This window comes from Ranitomeya variabilis, chromosome 6, assembly GCF_051348905.1.
Source record: "Ranitomeya variabilis isolate aRanVar5 chromosome 6, aRanVar5.hap1, whole genome shotgun sequence".
NCBI lineage: Eukaryota > Metazoa > Chordata > Amphibia > Anura > Dendrobatidae > Ranitomeya > Ranitomeya variabilis.
In genome coordinates, this window is record NC_135237.1 from 579,195,478 (window position 1) to 579,218,523 (window position 23,046).

At 45.0% G+C, this 23,046-nt stretch overlaps 1 protein-coding gene across 1 annotated transcript in view; it reads right to left on the minus strand.

Moving 5' to 3' along the window:
• The window catches only part of PLEC (plectin), a 447,362-nt gene that overhangs the window by 413,863 nt on the left and 10,453 nt on the right, over nt 1-23,046 (minus strand). The window lies entirely within an intron of this gene.

Consider the following 23,046-nt stretch of genomic DNA (forward strand, 5'->3'; position numbering starts at 1 on the left):
ATTTTGGTGCAGATTTTGATCGCCCGTTATTGCATTTTAATGCAATGTCACGGCGACCCAAAAAACGTAATTCTGGTGTTTTGAATTTTTTTTCTCGCTACGCTGTTTAGCGATCAGGTTAATTCTTTTTTTTATTGATAGACCGGGCGATTCTGAATTCGGCGTTAACAAATATGTGTAGGTTTGATTTTTATTTTACTTTGAATGGGGCGAAGGGGGGTGGTTTGAACTTTTATTTTTTTATTTTATTTTTTTCAGATTTTTAAAACCTTTTTTTTTTACTTTTGCCATTCTTCAATAGTCTCCATGGGAGGCTAGAAGCTGGCATAGCCTGATCGGCTCAGCTACATAGCAGTGATTCTCAGATCGCCTCTATGTAGTAGAATTATAGCATTGCTATGAGCGCCGACCACAGGGTTGCGCTCACAGCAATCTGGCATCAGTAACCATAGAGGTCTGCAGGAGACCTGTGGTTGTTATGCCAATGCACCGATGACCCCCGATCATGTGAAGCGGCGGTCACGGGTGTGAGCATTTCCGGCATTTCTGTTGAAAACAGCTGACATGTCCCGGCTTTGATGTGGGCTCACCGCCAGAGCCGGTTCTGCCATCGGAAGTACTATTCCGTCCGAGGGGTTAATAACATCTTAGATACCATGGCAGAACTACAGGCCTCAGAAGGACTAACTGCAAGAGACAGTGGAAAAAATGATACCACAAAGAATGCAAGGCAATACGCAACTAAAGGCCCCGTCTCACATAGCGATTTACCAGCGATCACGACCAGCGATACGACCTGGCCGTGATCGTTGGTAAGTCGCTGTGTGGTCGCTGGGGAGCTGTCACACAGACAGCTCTCTCCAGCGACCAACGATCAGGGGAACGACTTCGGCATCGTTGAAACTGTCTTCGACGATGCCGAAGTCCCCCTGCAGCACCCGGGTAACCAGGGTAAACATCGGGTTACTAAGCGCAGGGCCGCGCTTAGTAACCCGATGTTTACCCTGGTTACCAAAAAAAACAAACAGTACATACTCGCCTTTCGGTGTCCCTTGTCGTCTGCTTCCTGCTCTGACTGAGCCGCCGTACACTGAGAGCAGAGCGCAGTGGTGACGTCACCGCTGTGATCTGCTTTCACTTTCACTTTGCGGCGCTCAGTCAGAGCAGGAAGCAGACAGCAAGGGACCTGACGGACATCAGATGGTAAGTATGTACTGTTTGTTTTTTTTTACATTTACGCTGGTAACCAGGGTAAACATCGGGTTACTAAGCGCGGCCCTGCGCTTAGTAACCCGATGTTTACCCTGGTTACCAGTGAAGACATCGCTGGATCGGTGTCACACACACCGATTCAGCGATGTCAGCGGGACCTCAATGACCAAAAAAAGGTCCAGGCCATTCTGACACGACCAGCGATCTCGCAGCAGGGGCCTGATCGCTGGTACGTGTCACACATAGCGAGATCGCTACTGAGGTCGCTGTTGCGTCACAAAACTAGTGACTCAGCAGCGATCTCGCTAGCGATCTCGCTATGTGAGACGGGGCCTTTATCCCAGCATAAGAGTAGCCTCAAACCAAAACAAAGAAGCACCAACAACAGAGACCTAAGAGTGGCCCATGACATCCTACAGAAGCAATACAAGTGTGAAGACTCCCTCTAGGACCAGTCATTCTGGGAGACATGGAGTCACTTTGGCACAAAGCCCAGAGCACCCCCCACATTTAGAACCACAACATCTGGCACAGCCACTTCGAGGGCTTCTACATACCAGAAGAAGACCTAAACCCAGAACAGGAGAATCTAACCACAAAGCTGAGGGACATGGAGGGATGTTGCCGATCTCGCGGCACGACTCCTACTGGTTCTATCGCCTTTGTGCTGTGATCTCATTTCTCACTTCTCCACAATAAACCTCGCTTCTTATCCTTTCTTAAGATACCGCCGCAATGAAGTGCAGGCGCGGCTCCGTATCGATCTGTCCTCTGTCAGGATCCCACCTGTTATGATCTGGTGGCCTAAGAGCAGCATGCGACGTACTCTGGAGAAGGTGGTACCTGTACTGACCGCAGACCCTGAACCTAACACCGCAACTAGAAGTAGCTGTGGAATGTACCTAGCGCTCCCTAGACATCTCGACACAGCCGGAGGACTAATTACCCCTAGAGATAGAAAAGGGAAAACTATCTTGCCTCAGAGAAAATCCCCAAAGAACAGGCAGCCCCCCACAAATATTGACTGTGAGAGGAGAGGGAAAAAACATACACAGACTGAAATCAGAATTTAGCAAAGGAGGCCACTTCTAGCTAAATAGAAAGGACAGGACAGAGTACTATGCGGTCAGTATTAAAACACTAGAAAATATCCACCACAGAAAACACAAAAACTCCACAGCTAACTAAAGACATGGAGGGTATATCTGCATCTCCAGAGATACCAGCTTGGCTAAACAAATCCTTATACAGACCAAGCTGGACAAGACAAAACATGGAAAATAACTGAACAATAAGACCACAGCATGTGGACAGCAAAATCAAGGCCAGAACTTATCTTTGTTGAAAAGAACTGCAAAGCAGAAGAGACCAGGCAGGGATGTGAATCCTCCAGGAACAATGGACAACTGGCACTGACTAAAGGGTGAAGCAAGACTAAATAGCCCTGTCCAAATTGCAAAAAGTGAAAACACCTGATAAATGCTGTGATTCAGAGACAGCAGCGCGACCACTTACAACCACTGGAGGGAGCCCAAGAGCAGAATTCACAACAGTACCCCCCCTTGAGGAGGGGTCACCGAACCCTCACCAGAGCCCCCAGGCCGATCCGGACAAGCCAAATGAAAGGCACGAACCAAATCATCAGCATGACCATCGGAGGCAACAATTTGACAAGATACTGAAGCCTCCGCCTCGAAAAACGAGAATCCAAAATCTTCTCAACCACATACTCCAACTCCCCATCAATCAACACCGGGGCAGGAGGATCAACAGAGGGAACAACGGGCACCACATATTTCCGCAACAAAGATCTATGAAAAACATTATGGATGGAAAAAGAGGCAGGAAGGGCCAAACGAAAAGACACTGGATTGATAATCTCAGAAATCCTATAAGGGCCAATAAACTGAGGCTTAAACTTAGGGGAAGAAACCTTCATAGGGACATGACGGGAAGACAACCAGACCAAATCCCCAACCCGAAGCCGGGAACCAACACAGCGACGACGGTTAGCAAAACGCTGAGCCCCTTCCTGAGACAACACCAAATTGTCAACAACATGAGCCCAAATTTGCTGCAACCTATCAACCACAGAGTCCACCCCAGGACAATCAGAAGGCTCAACCTGCCCTGAAGAAAAACGAGGATGAAAACCAGAGTTACAAAAGAAGGGTGAAACCAAGGTAGCAGAACTAGCCGGATTATTAAGGGGGAATTCGGCCAATGGCAAGAAAGCCACCCAATCATCCTGATCAGCAGACACAAAGCATCTCAAATAAGTTTCCAAAGTCTGATTAGTTCGCTCGGTTTGGCCATTTGTCTGAGGATGAAATGTGGAAGAAAAAGACAAATCAATGCCCAGCCTAGCACAAAAGGCCCGCCAAAACCTAGAAACAAACTGGGAACCTCTATCGGACACAATGTTCTCCGGAATGCCATGCAAACGAACCACATGCTGAAAAAACAACAGAACCAAATCAGAAGAGGAAGGCAACTTAGGCAAAGGTACCAAATGAACCATCTTAGAAAACCGGTCACAAACCACCCAGATAACTGACATCCTCTGGGAAACCGGAAGATCCGAAATAAAATCAATAGAAATATGCGTCCAAGGCCTCTCAGGGACCGGCAAAGGCAAAAGCAACCCACTAGCGCGGGAACAGCAAGGCTTGGCCCGTGCACAAGTCCCACAGGACTGCACAAAAGAACGCACATCCCGTGACAAAGAAGGCCACCAAAAGGACCTACCAACCAAATCTCTGGTACCAAAAATCCCAGGATGACCGGCCAACACAGAACAATGAACCTCCGAAATCACTTTACTATTCCATCTGTCAGGAACAAACAATTTCCCCACTGGACAGCGGTCAGGTTTATCAGCCTGAAATTTCTGAAGAACCCGTCGTAAATCAGGGGAGATGGCAGAAAGAATCACCCCTTCCTTCAGAATACCAACCGGCTCAAGGACCCCAGGAGAATCAGGCAAAAAGCTCCTAGAGAGGGCATCAGCCTTAACATTCTTAGAACCCGGAAGATACGAGACCACAAAATCAAAACGGGAGAAAAACAGGGACCATCGGGCCTGTCTAGGATTCAGCCGTTTGGCAGACTCGAGATAAATCAGATTCTTATGATCGGTCAAGACCACAATACGGTACTTGGACCCCTCAAGCCAATGTCGCCACTCCTCAAATGCCCACTTCATAGCCAACAGCTCACGATTGCCGACATCATAATTGCGTTCCGCAGGCGAAAACGTTCGAGAAAAGAAGGCACACGGTTTCATCAGGGAACCATCAGAATTCCTCTGAGACATAACGGCCCCTGCCCCAATCTCAGAAGCGTCAACCTCAACCTGAAAAGGAAGAGAAACATCCGGCTGACGCAACACAGGGGCAGAAGTAAATCGGCGTTTAAGCTCCTGAAAGGCAGAAACAGCCGCAGAGGACCAATTCGTCACATCAGCGCCTTTCTTCGTCAAATCGGTCAGGGGTTTAACCACACTGGAGAAGTTGGCAATGAAACGGCGATAAAAATTAGCAAAGCCCAAAAATTTCTGAAGGCTCTTCACGGATGTGGGCTGGATCCAATCATGAATGGCCTGAACCTTAACCGGATCCATTTCTATAGATGAGGGAGAAAAAATGAAGCCCAAAAAAGAAATCTTCTGTACTCCAAAGAGGCACTTAGACCCCTTCACAAACAAGGCATTATCACGAAGGATCTGAAATACCATCCTGACTTGTTTCACATGAGACTCCCAATCATCTGAAAAAATCAAAATATCATCCAAATATACAATCATGAATTTATCAAGATAATTCCGAAAAATATCATGCATGAAGGACTGAAAAACATGGAGCATTAGAGAGTCCGAATGGCATCACAAGGTATTCAAAATGGCCTTCGGGCGTATTAAACGCAGTTTTCCATTCGTCCCCCTGCTTAATACGAACCAGATTATATGCCCCTCGAAGGTCAATCTTAGTAAACCAACTAGCCCCCTTAATCCTAGCAAACAGATCAGAAAGCAAAGGCAAAGGGTATTGGAATTTGACCGTGATGTTATTCAAGAGGCGATAATCAATACAGGGTCTCAAGGAGCCATCTTTTTTGGCAACAAAGAAAAAATCTGCCCCCAATGGTGAAGAAGATAGCCGAATATGCCCCTTCTCCAAGGACTCCTTCACATAGCTCCGCATGGCGGTATGTTCTGGCACAGACAGGTTGAAAAGTCGGCCTTTAGGGAACTTACAGCCTGGAATAAAGTCAATAGCACAATCACAGTCCCAATGCGGTGGAAGGGAACTGGACTTGGGCTCATTGAATACATCCTGGAAATCTGACAAAAACTCAGGAATTTCAGAAGAGGGGGAGGAGGCAATTGACATCAAAGGAACGTCACCATGAACCCCCTGACAACCCCAACTAGTCACAGACATAGATTTCCAATCTAATACCGGATTATGCACCTGTAACCATGGGAAACCCAGCACAATAGCATCATGCAAATTATGCAACACCAGAAAACGACAATCTTCCTGATGGGCCGGCGCCATGCACATGGTCAGCTGTGTCCAAAACTGAGGTTTATTTTTAGCCAATGGTGTAGCATCAATGCCCCTCAAAGGAATAGGACTCTGCAAAGGCTGCAAGGGGAAACCACAACGTCTGGCAAATTCTAAGTCCATTAAATTTAGAGCGTCGCCTGAATCCACAAATGCCATGACAGAAAATGACGATAATGAGCAGATCAGGGTCACAGATAACAGAAATTTAGGTTGTACAGGACTGATGGTGTCAAGGTGAAAATATATTTCTTATATATTTTATACTGTGAAACAATAAGTTTTTCCTATCTGCTAGTTAATGCAAATGTAATTGTATTTAAAGATGGCCGCCAGGGTTCAGTTTCGTTTCTGGTTTGTGTCTGGAGGGATGATTCATTTCTTCAGAATCGAAACTCAGGAATGTGAAGAAAGGGAGGATTCACCAGAAGACGTCAGAACAAATCAGAAAGACTGGATGCTAGCTTAAACCCCGCCTAATGCACGCCTTCCCCTAACACTCAATATAGTATTGTGTATTTTAGAATAAAGCCAGTTGGTGTGACCGCTGCAGACATGTGTGGATGCACGGGGCATTAACTAAGTTTGAACCAGCTACCTGTCTGATTTATTCTTATCCGGTACCAGATGCCCTGCACACATATTAATTTGGAATGACTGGTGAAGGAAGGGTAATTGTCGTTTTACGACCCCGACAATTTGGCGCCCAACGTGGGGCGTGGCCAGCGATCCGGGGCCCCCTGGACCCATGCCTGGATGTCTGTGGATGATACCCGTAGTGGCTGACCTCGAGGACTGATCACCCTCCGTACGCGGTAAGTGGCGATCATGTACACTGTATATGTCATATTTGCTAGTGTCTCAGCCGTTATTGGTTTGTCTGTAGTCTCCTTGGGTCCGGGAGGTGAATGATCGAGTGGTGAGATCAAACGTGATCCTGTGCCACGCTCTGAACCAGCAACTGAGAGACGTCGCATCCTGTGCGACCTCTGTACACCATACCTCCTCACCGGTCATTGTACTCCATTCAGCCATCTGTTATGACCCCAATGGCGAGGGTCTCAGAGGAACGTGGAAGTCTGCAGAGTACAAAAATCCAGCTCATAGGGCAGTGGTAACTGGGTTGACCATATATCTACTCCTAACGCCAACACTAGAAGTAGCCGGGGATCATTCCTACGTTGATTCTAGATGACACGCGCCAGCCGGAGAATCTAACTACCCCTAGTAGAGGAAAACAAAGACCTCTCTTGCCTCCAGAGAAGGGACCCCAAAGCAGGATAGAAGCCCCCCACAAATAATAACGGTGAGGTAAGAGGAAATGACAAACACAGAAATGAACCAGGTTTAGCACAGAGAGGCCCGCTTACTGATAGCAGAATAAAGAAAGGTAACTTATATGGTCAACAGAAAACCCTATTAAAATCCACACTGGAAATTCAAGAACCCCCGAACCGTCTAACGGTCCGGGGGGAGAACACCAGCCCCCTAGAGCTTCCAGCAAAGGTCAGGATACAGATTAGGAACAAGCTGGACAAAAAATACAAAACCAAAACAAATAGCAAAAAGCAAAAAACAGACTTAGCTGAAATAACCGGAACCAGGATCAGTAGACAAGAGCACAGCAGATTAGCTCTGATAACTACGTTGCCAGGCATTGAACTGAAGGTCCAGGGAGCTTATATAGCAACACCCCTAACTAACGACCCAGGTGCGGATAAAAGGAATGACAGAAAAACCAGAGTCAAAAAACTAGTAACCACTAGAGGGAGCAAAAAGCAAATTCACAACAGCCATCCTACCCGTGACTATTGTCTAGTAGTGAAGTGGAGTGATAAATTGAGCTAGTTGTAGATTGTGGGGCAGCTTAGAGAAAGGGATAGGAGACGCAGCCTCTGTGATATTGTACCAGCTAGGTAATTAAGACGTCCCGAGCAGGGACCACCTGTATTTCTGTGGAGGGCTCTCACTAGGAGACCGCCTCCCGACTGTTTAGGATATCGTGGCAGGATAGTCTGTTAATCACTGGTGTTCAGGTTAGGGACAGAAAATATTGAGCGCGAGGCTCTTCTTTTTCTAATACGTTGAGCGAGATTCCGTATTGTGGAACCCAGTGTTGAAAATCGCTGCCAGTAACCTACTACAGGAGGCCATAGTATCCTGGGAGCCAAGCTGCGTATCTTAAAATAGAAGTCCGTGCCCCACAAGTTAGATGAGGATGCCGTGGAAGTCAAGACAATGGTCACGGGAGGGCAAGAGACAGTCAAGAAGCTTATCTGCGAGTTGCGCGAGGCTTAAAGAACAAAGGATGAGAATAGGTTGATGGAGGGGAGGATCAGATAATGTAGAGCCCGTGTTTGGTTATAAAATGCCTGTGAACTGTGATCTTACAGATTGTAAAATGGCCGCCGTGCCACTAATGATGAAAATGCAGTCCCAGCCACCGCCCTGTAATGGCGGCGGAAAGACATCTCCAGAAGCGTAGGTGTGTCCTGTTTGTGTTGTGCAGAATCCAACCTGGGCGGAGACCTGCCTTGTGTGTGCGTACGGACCGTCCTTGGGGCTCCGCCCAGACCACGGAGGATTATAGGAAAGTTTTATAGAAATTAGGTCTGAAAACTGCTGTAATTTGTGACTGTAGAAGATACGGAGCTTTGTATCAGTGCTGTGTACTGTAGGGGAGGGGCTGAGCAGATCGCTGTGAGCTTCTCTTTTCTCCTTATCTGCGCTACGTGCTGGAGTAAGGGGGGCTAAGGGCTGGGTTTTTGTGCTCTCCCTTCAGGGCTGTGGAATGCAGTGATTTTTTCTTATCTCCGCGTTACTAGATGGGAGGGGCTGAGTGAGCCCCTGCGCTATTTGCTTGCAATTTTTCCCCTCGGCGCTGTGGGCTACGGGGGAGGAGGGGGGGACCATGTATTGCATTCTAAGTTTTCTCTGTCCTTGGTACAATACACACTGAGAGATTTATGTTTACAGCAATAAGTACTGTATGAAATTGAAAGTGAAATAGACCTGCCTAGTCTTAGTTGAAAATTTGTAAGTAATTGAAAGATTGGTAAAAGGCACCAATATATCCTGGACTGCCGAGAAGTTCTATGGGCGTCTTATGGTAGTGTTTGAAGATCTGGGATTCCCATTGTAATAAAAAGCCCATTCATACCTTTTTGTAGTAGACCCGATATTGAGATTTCCACTCCGGATAATATATTGAAAATAGTAAAGAGTTTTTCCAAAAGAATTTAGCCCAGCAGAAAAGACAAAGATTAAGTCACTAGCTGTAATAATTCTTGCTCGCTCACTGGCCCCCATCGCTGCAGCTGCGAGATCAGTGTTTCTTATCTCCATGTAACAGACTCCAGTTTCTGCCCCCCTCCTTTATACATGTGAGTCCAGCTTCACACTGCAATACGCCTTTAACCCTGTATAAAAATCTAACTCCCTCCCTAGCTTCGTTATGTCAATTTTCAGACCAAGAGCTTGCTTTAATCGGTGTAAATGCCAGACCCCCCCAGGCCGGAAAGGCCCCTACATCTCCTCTTCCCGTGAAACCTTCACACTTACAAGACCAGACTTTCTAAGAATCTGAAGTTTGTTTCCCTGTCATTCACGCTACTATATCACACATCAGGAATCCCAGGTCCTTTTCTCAGTGGGGTATGGGGACATAATTACTCACCAGATAGGAACCATAATAAACCCAACTAACTCTACCCTGTCACATAGAGGTAGTTTAGCCCAACAGATAACAAAAAAAAAGGGGGGCCCATCCATAGCCCAAGAGTGTCAAGCCTACCTTGCCGCTCATGGCCCCTTGCATCCAGGAGATGCTATGACTACCCAGGGAGGGAATTTGCCCTGTGATATAGTGCTACACACTGCAGGCCCTAGATACTGATTACAAGACACCCGAGCATTGCCGTACAGTATTGCAGACTGCCTTGCAGACAGAGCTCACCTATGCAGGACATGCTACAGGTGTGCTGACTCAGCTTCATGGAGACAAACAGAGACCTGTTGCTTATTACAGCGGCCGCCTGGATACGGTGGCAAGAGGAAGTCCCTTCTGTGTTCGGCCCGTGTTGTCTGTCCAGCTGTTGCTACACAAGTCTTCAGAGATTGTTTTGGATTATCCACTGATGGTCCACACCCCACACGATGTATATAGTATCCCTGACCAGGTACAATCTAGCCACATGTCCATGGCTGGACAGCTGCGACTTCAGTGTGCTATTCTCATGCCTACTAATGTGACTTTGAAAAGGTGCACTGTCCTGAACCCCGCTACTTTTCTCCTAGTTCCCCTGGATCCAAAGGGGGGAGGAGTAGGTGACATATAGGTGACATGAAAAAAGGACACTCTTTTTCTTTCTCTTTCGACAATTGGATCCAGAAAAACAAAATTAAGTTTCCAAACCCCATGATTATCTAGAATTTATATCTCAGGAAACGGCTGGTTTCTAGTGTGCCTATTCTAATGCTGATTTTGAGCTTTTTGTAGATGGATCCCGTCACCAAGATGACCGAGGATGCTACTGTACCAGATATGCTGTGGTCTCAGAACATGAGATAATCAAGGCAGAGTCAATGCCAGCTCATATGTCTGCACAAGAAGCAGAGCTCAAAGCACTCATAGAAGCGCGCAAACTAGCAGAAGGTAAGACTGTAAATATCTACACTGATTCCAGGTATGCTTTTGGCATTACACACGGTTATGGGCCTATCTGGAGAGCCAGGGCTTTCCTGACAGCAAATGGCCACCCCATTAAACATGCTGAGGCAGTCCAGCAACTTATGAATGCACTACAGCTTCCCACCCAAGCAGGCATCATAAAGGTAAAGGCACATAGCAAAGGCACTGATGGACGGACAGAGGGTAACGCACTGGCAGACCAGGCTGCCAAGAAAGCAGCAAGCACTCCTGTAGCCTCTCAAGTACATCACCTAGACACCCCACCATCTCCACTTGTGTTAAAAGACATCTTAGCCCGGTTACAAGAACAGACAAATAAGGAGGAGAAAGATAGGTGGCAAAAGATAGGGGCTTGCTCTGATACCGTTACCGGACTATGGGGGAGGGGTGAAAAGGTCTGCCTACCACAGGTACTGTACCCAATGATGGCACAGGTTCTGCACGGGAATATACACCACTTGAAGACGGCCATGTGTGACACCCTACAAAAACAATGGATTGCCCTCCGGGTTTTCCACCTGCGCAGAAAGGCAGGTACAGAGCTGCATGATATGTGCCACACATAATCAGAGTAGGACAGTGAAAACCCCATCCAAACACACTCCCCGGCCCCTTTACCAATTCCAGAGACTGCAGATTGATTAAATTCAATTACCCAGGGTAGGGACGTATGAGTATGTATTAATCTATATTGATTTATTTTCAGGTTGGCCAAAAGCCTACCCAATTACCAAAGCTACGACTAAGACAACGGTGAAGAAACTGATGGCTGAGATCATAAGCAGGTATGGAGTTCCTGAAGTCATTGAAAGCGATCGGAGTTCCCATTTTACTGGAGAGATCATGTCAGAGGTAATGGCAGCACTGAAGGTAAGTCAAGCATTGCATACTCCATCCGCAGAATAGTGGAAAAATGAAGAGACTAAATGGAATTTTTAAGCTTAAAATCCAGAAGGCAATGACAGAGACTGGTAAACCATGGACAGAATGCCTTCTTCTAACTTTGTTTTCAATAAAATATACCCCAAACAGGAAGATAGGACTGTCACCGTATGAGATTCTGTTTGGCAGGGGCCCCAATCTTGAATGTTTCTTTCCACAACAGTTGCAGCTCAAGTACCAGGACTTAACTAACTATGTGCAGGCCTTACATGAACACCTTGCCAAAATGCATTTAACCGTTTTCAATTCTTTTCCAGACCCAGACAAGATTCCTGGACACCATCCCTTTGTGCCAGGAGACCTGGTGTATGTGAAAAAGTTTGTGCGCAGAGATTGTCTCCAACCGAGATTTGAAGGACCCCACACGATGATCCTGGTCACCCCCACTGCAATAAAACTCGAAAAAAAAAAACACCTGAATCCATACCTCACACTGTAAAAAAGACTGTTGTTTTTGATCCTGGAACTGGGGGCCATCCTCGCCCCTACCTCTTCGACCCCTATTGCAAACATAAGAATTCTGGTCCCACTATTCTCTAGATAAACCTGACAGCCCCGGCAAATATCTGACGATTTAATTTCTATGATGTAGTCAAGTGCCTTGAGACTGAACGGGTGGTAGAGGAGATCATCCAGTTTTATATGTGTGTTACCAGAAATGACAACAATAACTGTTATTATTGGACAGATGCTGCCTGGAATACGGGAGATGATTGGGGATATAAATGTAGTGAAGCCATGTTCCCAAGGATGGGACGGGTAGAAATCTTCATGAGAGAATATATCTAACAGCCCTTCTGTAACTACTTAGGGGCTATAAATGGGGTAAAAGTTGTCACCCCCTCCTCCTGATTCTGGAGAACGCCCAATCTGCTGATCTGCAAACATTCGTATTAGGAAAGAATTATAATTATATATTTAATGCTGGACCCCATACATATTTAGGCCATATACAGCTCCAAGATATTAGCTCTAGACCAACCAAGGCCCCTGTTACCAGTACAGCTAAAATAAGCCCAGGTGAGCATTTGCAAAATGTAATCAATGAAGTGATCCCCATTCCAGGTCTCAGTTGGCAAGAGGTTTTCTCCATAGAAATATAAACAGCCCCAAGGAAAAACCTATGGTTAGAATGGGTGAGATACAATGTAAGAGTCCAGAACATCTCTGTAGGATGTATTGCTTGTGCTGCTGCGAATACACATCTCTACACACATGCATTATTTTTTCCTGATGACAACACCACTGCCTGTGTCATGAATTTGTTGAAAGGTTTGAAGCCCACTGATTGCCCAGATTATGTCCCACTATTTCATAAGGAACCCAAACTAAAGGTCCCAGGAGAAGTAACCGTATTAGCTGACAATTACACCTGCTATAATTCCTATAACACCACAGGTACACCAGTAGAAATCTTCAAGACAAGTTTCTGCAAAGAGAACAGTTCTCTAGATACTGATTTGCTAATTAAACATACACAATATATGTACACCAAAGATACCTGATGAACCTACCAGAAAGAGGAGAAGTTTTGATCAACTACACCTGAGTTATGAAGAAAATCCACTAATATATATATTGATGCCATTGGAGTGCCAAGGGGGGTGCCTGACCAGTTTTAAAGCCCAGAACCAGATTTATACCGGCTTTGCTTCTATAGTACCACAGGTGCAGAGTAATAAAGATATTAAATGGATCAAATATATATATATTTATATATTACAGTGAACAAAGATTTGTCAATTATAGCTGTGATGCCTTCCAGGGTATAGTTGAGGATTTGGGCCCTAACACTTGTATGACTCGTGCTGCAACCCGACCTAAGAAAATTACACTGAATCCTGTCCAGACAAGATCACATGTAGTGATATAAGAAGCTGACACAGGATTATGATTAACGGATAGTGGGGACATTAACTTTTGGGAGTAGGCTGACAGTAATCCTTTTGGGAAGGAGCTGTAGACCAGCATGTCATGTCACTCCCCACCACCAGAGAACCAACCACATCAGGTAGGGTAAGACAGATACAGGAGTATTATCCCTGGAGGCCCTCTGACTAGCTAGCTACGCAAAAGCAATTGGCTGACCCTGAGAACCAACCTTTCTCATTCTACAGACAAATAATGACCATATGATGGACGTATAAGTGCACCTAGGCAGGCCTAGGTAGTTAGTGAGCACGAAAACAGGTGACGTGCTAGGACGCAAATTAAAATTTTCTACAGATATGACAAAGGAGAGAGTGTAGAGCTATACTTTGGACGGTTACAGCTGAAATGGGAAGACATGGAAAACAGTCCCATAAACCCACTTAATATTAAAATATTGGTAAATACATTCATTGACGATATGACCAAAGACTTACAATACGAAATATAGACAGCCAGACCTGAATAGCGAAATGTAGATCCGAAAGACCTGAAGGTTTCTAAAGAAGTTGAACAAATTAGGACAATAAGACGACGTGTCATGTATGCTGGAGCAGACACATCTTTCTTCTCCAGTTGGTTAGGTGGGATCAAGGGATTCCTTCAATAAGTTTGTTTAGTACTGATTGCTCTCCTTATAATTGAATTGATAATCCTCTGTTGTGTTATTCCCTTGTATAAAAAGGTTATTGCCAAAGCAACTCCGACTGGCACCTTCCTCAATCAAGAAGTAGACCCACCAGAGTACGATGGTACTGATCCAGGGGAGATCCCGAAGTATATTCCTCTCAAGAGAGTAGACAAAACCCCCCCATTCTCAGATGATGCTAAGAGATTTAGTTTAGGGACAGTGGGAGAACTCCATGTGAAGTTAGTGAAGGGTTCAGCTGCCTGGAGGCCTCTCGCAAGGGGAGAGTTTCTGAGGTGTCTGGATGAAGAAATCCACCTCCCCTTTTCCCATCACATGGACAGTCTCGAAGGATCTTTCTTTAAGGGAAAAACTTAGTGTTTAGGGGGGATTGTCAAGGTGAAAATATATTTCTTATATATTTTATACTGTGAAACAATAAGTTTTTCCTATCTGCTAGTTAATGCAAATGTAATTGTATTTAACCCTGCTGTTCTGTTAGGTCAAAAATGACCGTTTTTGAAATTCTATAATGTTATAAAAATTCAGCGTGTGATTCTGAGACTTGAGGCTCCCTGACTGTTCGTCATTAGGGGGGTACTCTCTGTGGGAATTTTTTTTTTTTTTAATTTTTGTTTACTTTATTTGGTACAATTTTTTTTACACTTGTACTGTTCGGTCAAAAATGACCGATAGGCCTTTATTCAGCTCTCCAGACAATTTTTGACAAAAATAAAGGTGCTATCACCTCATTTTGAACTATATATTGCATCTACTACTATTTATCAATGTATCTGACTACTTTTGGTCAGAACAGATTTACACATACCAACATTTTCAAGTTGCGATACAGCCGACGGATTCGCTTCCAGTATAGCTATGCGCAATTTATTTCACTGGTTTTTATTTACCCTGCTGTTCATATAGATCTAGTTCCATTCAGTTGTCAACATTTCATATTGTAAATCATGATTTTCTGATTTTCCATGTGTTTGCTGGTTGTACAGTATTACACTGTACATAAATGTTAATTTATTTGATTCAAAAAATAAAAGTTTTTGATTTAATTTTTCATCTGATTATTGAAAACCATGTTCACATACAGTAAAACAATGCAACAGGTAATCAAATAACACTTGAATTAGGTACAAATAACAACTTTGTTAGGTCCGGTCAAAAATGACCGGGAACAGTATAAGTGTATAAAAAACAACGTTTTTTGCCATTTTATAGAGAAAAAAGCTTTTTTTTTTTTTTTTTTTTTGCCTTTGAAAAAAGTATATCTACATAATGTTTGATATTATTACTTATAGTTAACATTTAGATCAAGATTTTTTTTTTATCTGCAAAAATAATCAATTTTTACAAAAATCGAAAAAATACCATGTTCCCTTTTGGATATAAAAAAAATATAAAACAAGCTTTGTATTTTTTTTTTTTTTCTGGTATTTGAACAACCATCTTCACAAGCAATATAATAGTGCAAAAACTGTTTAAAAAAACCACTTAGATTAGCTAAAAATGATTATTTTATAAGGACGGTCAAAAATGACCGGGAACAGTACAAGTGTATGTGAAATCTAAACAGAACAGCAGGGTTAAAGATGGCCGCCAGGGTTCAGTTTCGTTTCTGGTTTGTGTCTGGAGGGATGATTCATTTCTTCAGAATCGAAACTCAGGAATGTGAAGAAAGGGAGGATTCACCAGAAGACGTCAGAACAAATCAGAAAGACTGGATGCTAGCTTAAACCCCGCCTAATGCACGCCTTCCCCTAACACTCAATATAGTATTGTGTATTTTAGAATAAAGCCAGTTGGTGTGACCGCTGCAGACATGTGTGGATGCACGGGGCATTAACTAAGTTTGAACCAGCTACCTGTCTGATTTATTCTTATCCAGTACCAGATGCCCTGCACACATATTAATTTGGAATGACTGGTGAAGGAAGGGTAATTGTCGTTTTACGACCCCGACAATGGTAACAGAACCAGCGATTCTCTTGGTACGCTTAGGGCAATCAGAAATAACATGAGCAGAATTGCCGCAGTAAAAACACAACCCATTCTGACGTCTGAATCCTTGTCGTTCAGCTCTAGACACAATCCTATCACACTGCATAGGCACAGGACTGTGCTCGGAAGACAATGCCATAGTGTGCACAACTCTGCGCTCGCGCAAGCGCCGATCAATCTGAATGGCCAGAGACATAGAATCACTCAGACCAGCAGGCGTGTGGAACCACACCATAACATCTTTAACGGATTCAGAAAGACCCTTTCTGAAGATTGCCGCCAAGGCATCCTCATTCCATTTAGTCAGTACAGACCATTTTCTAAACTTCTGGCGATATGATTCTGCCGCTTCTTGACCCTGAGACAGGGCCAACAAGGTCTTCTCAGCATGATCCACTGAATTAGGTCCGTCATACAATAACCCAAGCGCCTGAAAAAAGGTGTTTACATTAAGCAACACCGGATTCCCAGGTTCCAGGGCAAATGCCCAATCCTGGGGGTCACCACGCAGCAGAGATATAATAATTTTAACCTGCTAGATGGGATCACCAGAGGAACGGGGTTTCAGAGAAAAAAACAGTTTACAGTTATTTTTAAAGCTCAGAAATTTGGACCTATCCCCAAAAAACAAATCAGGAATTGGAATTCTAGGCTCTAAAACTGGAGTCTGAACGATATAATCGGAAATACCCTGTACTTTAGCAACAAGTTGATCCACACGAGAAGCCAATCCCTGAACATCCATACCAGCGCCGAACTCCTGAGCCACCCAGAGGTAAAGAGGGAAGAAAAAAAAAAACACAACAGACTACAGAAAAAAAAATGGCTCAGCACTTTCCTTCCCTTCTTCTGAGATGCGGTTAACTCATTGTTGGCCAGTTGTACTGTTATGATCTGGTGGCCTAAGAGCAGCATGGGACGTACTCTGGAGAAGGTGGTACCTGTACTGACCGCAGACCCTGAACCTAACACCGCAACTAGAAGTCGCCGTGGAATGTACCTAGCGCTCTCTAGACATCTCGACACAGCCGGAGGTCTAATTACCCCTAGAGATAGAAAAGGGAAAACTATCTTGCATCAGAGAAAATCCCCAAAGAACAGGCAGCCCTCCACAAATATTGACTGTGAGAGGAGAGGGAAAAAACATACACAGACTGAAATCAGAATTTAGCAAAGGAGGCCACTTCTAGCTAAATAGAAAGGACAGGACAGATGTCATGGTTCCCAATGGCAAGGGAACGTCAGAGAACTTAAACTACAGACTAGCTCCTGGGTGATGGAATCTCGAGCTGACCGTGAGCTAAACCTACCACACAACTAGCAGTGGCCGGGTGGCGTACCTACGTTTTATCCCTAGACGCCTAGCGCCAGCCGGAGGACTAACTAAACCTAATAGAGGAAAAGACAGACCTGGCTTACCTCTAGGGAAATTCCCCCAAAAAGGAGACAGAAGCCCCCCACATATATTGACGGTGAGTTCAGAGGAAAAGACATACGCACTATGAAGGTAGGTTCAGCAAAGCGAGGTCCGCTTACTAGATAGCAAGAAGATACAATAGGGAACTTCACGGTCAGCTGAAAACCCTATTAAAATACCATCCCGAAATTACTTTAAGACTCATGTGTCAACTCATGACACCGGAGTGGCAATTTCGGCCCACAAGAGCTTCCAGCTACAGAAAAATAACATTACTGTGAACTGGAACAAAAATGCAAAACAAACTTAGGACTAAGAGTCCAACTTAGCTGATAGTAGTCTAGAAGCAGGAACATGCAACAGAAAGGCTCTGGTTACATTGATGGCCGGCACTAGAATAACTGAGCAGCAAGGCTAAATAGGATACACCCATATCCTGATGGAAACAGGTGAACAGAGAAAGTGAAGCACACAAGTCCAGTACCACCAGTGACCACCGGGGGAGCCCAAAAACCAAATTCACAACAGTACCCCCCCCTCAAGGAGGGGGCACCGAACCCTCACAAGAACCACCAGGGCGATCAGGATGAGCCCTATGAAAGGCACGGACCAAATCAGAGGCATGAACATCAGAGGCTGTCACCCAAGAATTATCCTCCTGACCGTAGCCCTTCCACTTGACCAGATACTGAAGTTTCCGTCTGGAAACACGGGAGTCCAAGATCTTCTCCACAACGTACTCCAATTCACCCTCAACCAACACCGGAGCGGGAGGCTCAACGGAAGGCACAACCGGTACCTCATACCTGCGCAATAATGACCGATGGAAGACATTATGGATAGAAAAAGATGCTGGGAGGTCCAATCGAAAGGACACGGGGTTAAGAATCTCCAAAATCTTATACGGGCCGATGAACCGAGGCTTAAACTTAGGAGAAGAAACCCTCATAGGGACAAAACGAGAAGACAACCACACCAAGTCCCCAACACGAAGACGAGGACCAACACGACGACGGCGGTTAGCAAAATGCCGAGTCTTCTCCTGGGACAACTCCAAATTGTCCACCACCTGTCCCCAAATCCGATGCAACCTATCCACCACAGTATCCACTCCAGGACAATCCGAAGACTCCACCTGACCGGAAGAAAAACGAGGATGAAACCCCGAATTGCAAAAGAAAGGAGAAACCAAAGTGGCAGAACTAGCCCGATTATTGAGGGCAAACTCCGCCAACGGCAAAAAGGCAACCCAGTCATCCTGATCCGCAGACACAAAACACCTCAAATAAGTCTCCAAGGTCTGATTAGTTCGCTCAGTCTGGCCATTAGTCTGAGGATGGAACGCAGACGAAAAAGACAAATCAATGCCCATCCTAGCACAGAACGCCCGCCAAAATCTAGACACGAACTGGGTCCCCCTGTCAGAAACGATATTCTCCGGAATACCATGCAAGCGAACCACATTTTGAAAAAACAGAGGAACCAACTCGGATGAGGAAGGCAACTTAGGCAAGGGCACCAAATGGACCATCTTTGAAAAACGGTCACACACCACCCAGATGACAGACATTTTCTGAGAAACAGGGAGATCAGAAATAAAATCCATAGAGATGTGAGTCCAAGGCCTCTTCGGAATAGGCAAAGATAACAACAATCCGCTGGCCCGAGAACAACAAGGTTTGGCCCGAGCACAAACATCACAAGACTGCACAAAAACTCGTACATCTCGAGACAGGGAAGGCCACCAGAAGGACCTAGCCACCAAATCCCTGGTACCAAAGATCCCGGGATGACCTGCCAACACAGAAGAATGAACCTCCGAGATGACTCTACTGGTCCAATCATCAGGAACAAACAGTCTACCAGGCGGGCAACGATCAGGTCTATCCGCCTGAAACTCCTGCAAAGCCCGTCGCAGGTCTGGGGAAACAGCAGATAATATCACCCCATCCTTAAGGATACCTGTAGGTTCAGAATCACCAGGGGAATCAGGCTCAAAACTCCTAGAAAGGGCATCCGCCTTCACATTTTTAGAACCTGGTAAGTATGAGACCACAAAATTAAACCGAGAGAAAAACAACGACCAGCGCGCCTGTCTAGGATTCAGGCGCCTGGCAGACTCAAGATAAATCAAATTCTTGTGATCGGTCAATACCACCACCTGATGTCTAGCCCCCTCAAGCCAATGACGCCACTCCTCAAAAGCCCACTTCATAGCCAAAAGCTCCCGATTACCAATATCATAATTTCGCTCGGCGGGCGAAAATTTTCGAGAAAAGAACGCACAAGGTCTCATCACGGAGCAGTCGGAACTTTTCTGCGACAAGACCGCCCCAGCTCCGATCTCGGAAGCATCGACCTCAACCTGAAAAGGAAGAGTAACATCAGGCTGACGCAACACAGGGGCGGAAGAAAAGCGGCGCTTAAGCTCCCGAAAGGCCTCCACAGCAGCAGGGGACCAATCAGCAACATCAGCACCCTTTTTGGTCAAATCAGTCAAAGGTTTAGCAACATCAGAAAAACCAGTTATAAATCGACGATAAAAATTAGCAAAGCCCAAAAATTTCTGAAGGCTCTTAAGAGAAGAAGGTTGCGTCCAATCACAAATAGCCCGAACCTTGACAGGATCCATCTCAATGGAAGAGGGGGAAAAAATGTACCCCAAAAAAGAAATCTTTTGAACCCCAAAAATACACTTAGAACCCTTCACACACAAGGAATTAGCCCGCAAAACCTGAAAAACCCTCCTGACCTGTTGGACATGAGAATCCCAGTCATCCGAAAAAATCAAAATATCATCCAGATACACGATCATAAATTTATCCAAATATTCACGGAAAATGTCATGCATAAAGGACTGAAAGACTGAAGGGGCATTTGAAAGACCAAAAGGCATTACTAAATACTCAAAATGGCCCTCGGGCGTATTAAATGCGGTTTTCCACTCATCCCCCTGCTTAATTCGCACCAAATTATACGCCCCACGGAGATCAATCTTAGAGAACCACTTAGCCCCCTTTATTCGAGCAAACAAATCAGTCAGCAATGGCAGAGGATACTGATATTTGACTGTAATTTTATTCAAGAGTCGATAATCAATACACGGCCTCAAAGAGCCATCTTTTTTAGATACAAAGAAAAAACCGGCTCCTAAGGGAGATGAAGAAGGACGAATATGTCCCTTTTCCAGGGACTCCTTAATATATTCTCGCATAGCAGCATGTTCAGGTACAGATAGATTAAATAAACGACCCTTTGGAAATTTACTGCCCGGAATCAGATCTATGGTACAATCGCAATCTCTGTGAGGAGGTAGTGAACCAAGCTTAGGCTCCTCAAAAACATCACGATAATCAGACAAAAATTCCGGAATCTCAGAGGGAATAGATAACGAAATGGAAACCAAAGGTACGTCCCCATGAGCCCCCTGACATCCCCAGCTTAACACAGACATAGCTTTCCAGTCAAGGACTGGGTTATGAGATTGTAACCATGGTAATCCGAGCACCAAAACGTCATGTAGATTGTACAACACAAGGAAGCGAATCATCTCCTGATGGTCTGGATTCATACGCATAGTCACTTGTGTCCAGTATTGTGGTTTATTACTAGCCAATGGTGTAGAGTCAATACCCTTCAGAGGTATAGGAACTTCCAGAGGCTCTAGATCAAACCCACAGCGCCTGGCAAAGGACCAATCCATTAGACTCAAAGCGGCGCCAGAGTCGACATAGGCATCCGCGGTAATTGACGATAATGAACAAATCAAGGTCACAGACAGAATAAACTTAGACTGTAAAGTGCAAATTGAAATAGACTTATCAACCTTTTTTGTACGTTTAGAGCATGCTGATATAACATGAGTTGAATCACCACAATAGAAGCACAACCCATTCTTTCGCCTAAAATTCTGCCGTTCGCTTCTGGACAGAATTCTATCACATTGCATATTTTCTGGAGCCTTCTCAGAAGACACCGCCAAATGGTGCACAGGTTTGCGCTCCCGCAAACGCCGATCAATCTGAATAGCCATTGTCATGGACTCATTCAGACCTGTAGGTGCAGGGAACCCCACCATAACATCTTTAATGGCATCAGAGAGACCCTCTCTGAAATTCGCCGCCAGGGCGCACTCATTCCACTGAGTAAGCACAGACCATTTACGAAATTTTTGGCAGTATATTTCAGCTTCATCTTGCCCTTGAGATAGGGCCATCAAGGCTTTTTCAGCCTGAATCTCTAAGTTAGGTTCCTCATAAAGCAACCCCAAAGCCAGAAAAAACGCATCCACATTGAGCAACGCAGGATCCCCGGGTGCCAATGCAAATGCCCAGTTTTGAGGGTCACCCCGCAGCAAGGAAATTACTATCTTAACCTGCTGTGCGGGATCTCCAGCGGAGCGAGATCTCAGGGAAAGAAATAATTTACAATTATTTTTGAAATTCAGGAAACGAGATCTATCCCCGGAGAAAAATTCTGGTATAGGAATTCTAGGTTCAGATATAGGAGCATGAATAACAAAATCCTGTAAATTTTGAACCTTCGTAGCAAGATTATTCAAACCTGTAGCCAAAATCTGAGGATCCATTTTAATCAGGTGAGATCAGAGCCATTCAAGGATTAGAAGGAGAGAGAGAGAGAAAGGCTGCAATTAGAGCAGAAATGCAACTGAGTCAACTAAAAAGCAAGCTCAGAAGGAAAAAAAAAAATAAAAAATCTGCAGACTTCTTTTTCTCTCCTTCTGCCAACGGTTTTAACCCTTGGCCGGCCATACTGTCATGGTTCCCAATGGCAAGGGAACGTCAGAGAACTTAAACTACAGACTAGCTCCTGGGTGATGGAATCTCGAGCTGACCGTGAGCTAAACCTACCACACAACTAGCAGTGGCCGGGTGGCGTACCTACGTTTTATCCCTAGACGCCTAGCGCCAGCCGGAGGACTAACTAACCCTAATAGAGGAAAAGACAGACCTGGCTTACCTCTAGGGAAATTCCCCAAAAAGGAGACAGAAGCCCCCCACATATATTGACGGTGAGTTCAGAGGAAAAGACATACGCAGTATGAAGGTAGGTTCAGCAAAGCGAGGTCCGCTTACTAGATAGTAAGAAGATACAATAGGGAACTTCACGGTCAGCTGAAAACCCTATTAAAATACCATCCCGAAATTACTTTAAGACTCATGTGTCAACTCATGACACCGGAGTGGCAATTTCGGCCCACAAGAGCTTCCAGCTACAGAAAAATAACATTACTGTGAACTGGAACAAAAATGCAAAACAAACTTAGGACTAAGAGTCCAACTTAGCTGATAGTAGTCTAGAAGCAGGAACATGCAACAGAAAGGCTCTGGTTACATTGATGGCCGGCACTAGAATAACTGAGCAGCAAGGCTAAATAGGATACACCCATATCCTGATGGAAACAGGTGAACAGAGAAAGTGAAGCACACAAGTCCAGTACCACCAGTGACCACCGGGGGAGCCCAAAAACCAAATTCACAACAGACAGAGTACTATGCGGTCAGTATTAAAACACTAGAAAATATCCACCACAGAAAATACAAAAACTCCACAGCTAACTAAAGACATGGAGGGTATATCTGCATCTCCAGAGATACCAGCTTGGCTAAGCAAATCCTTATACAGA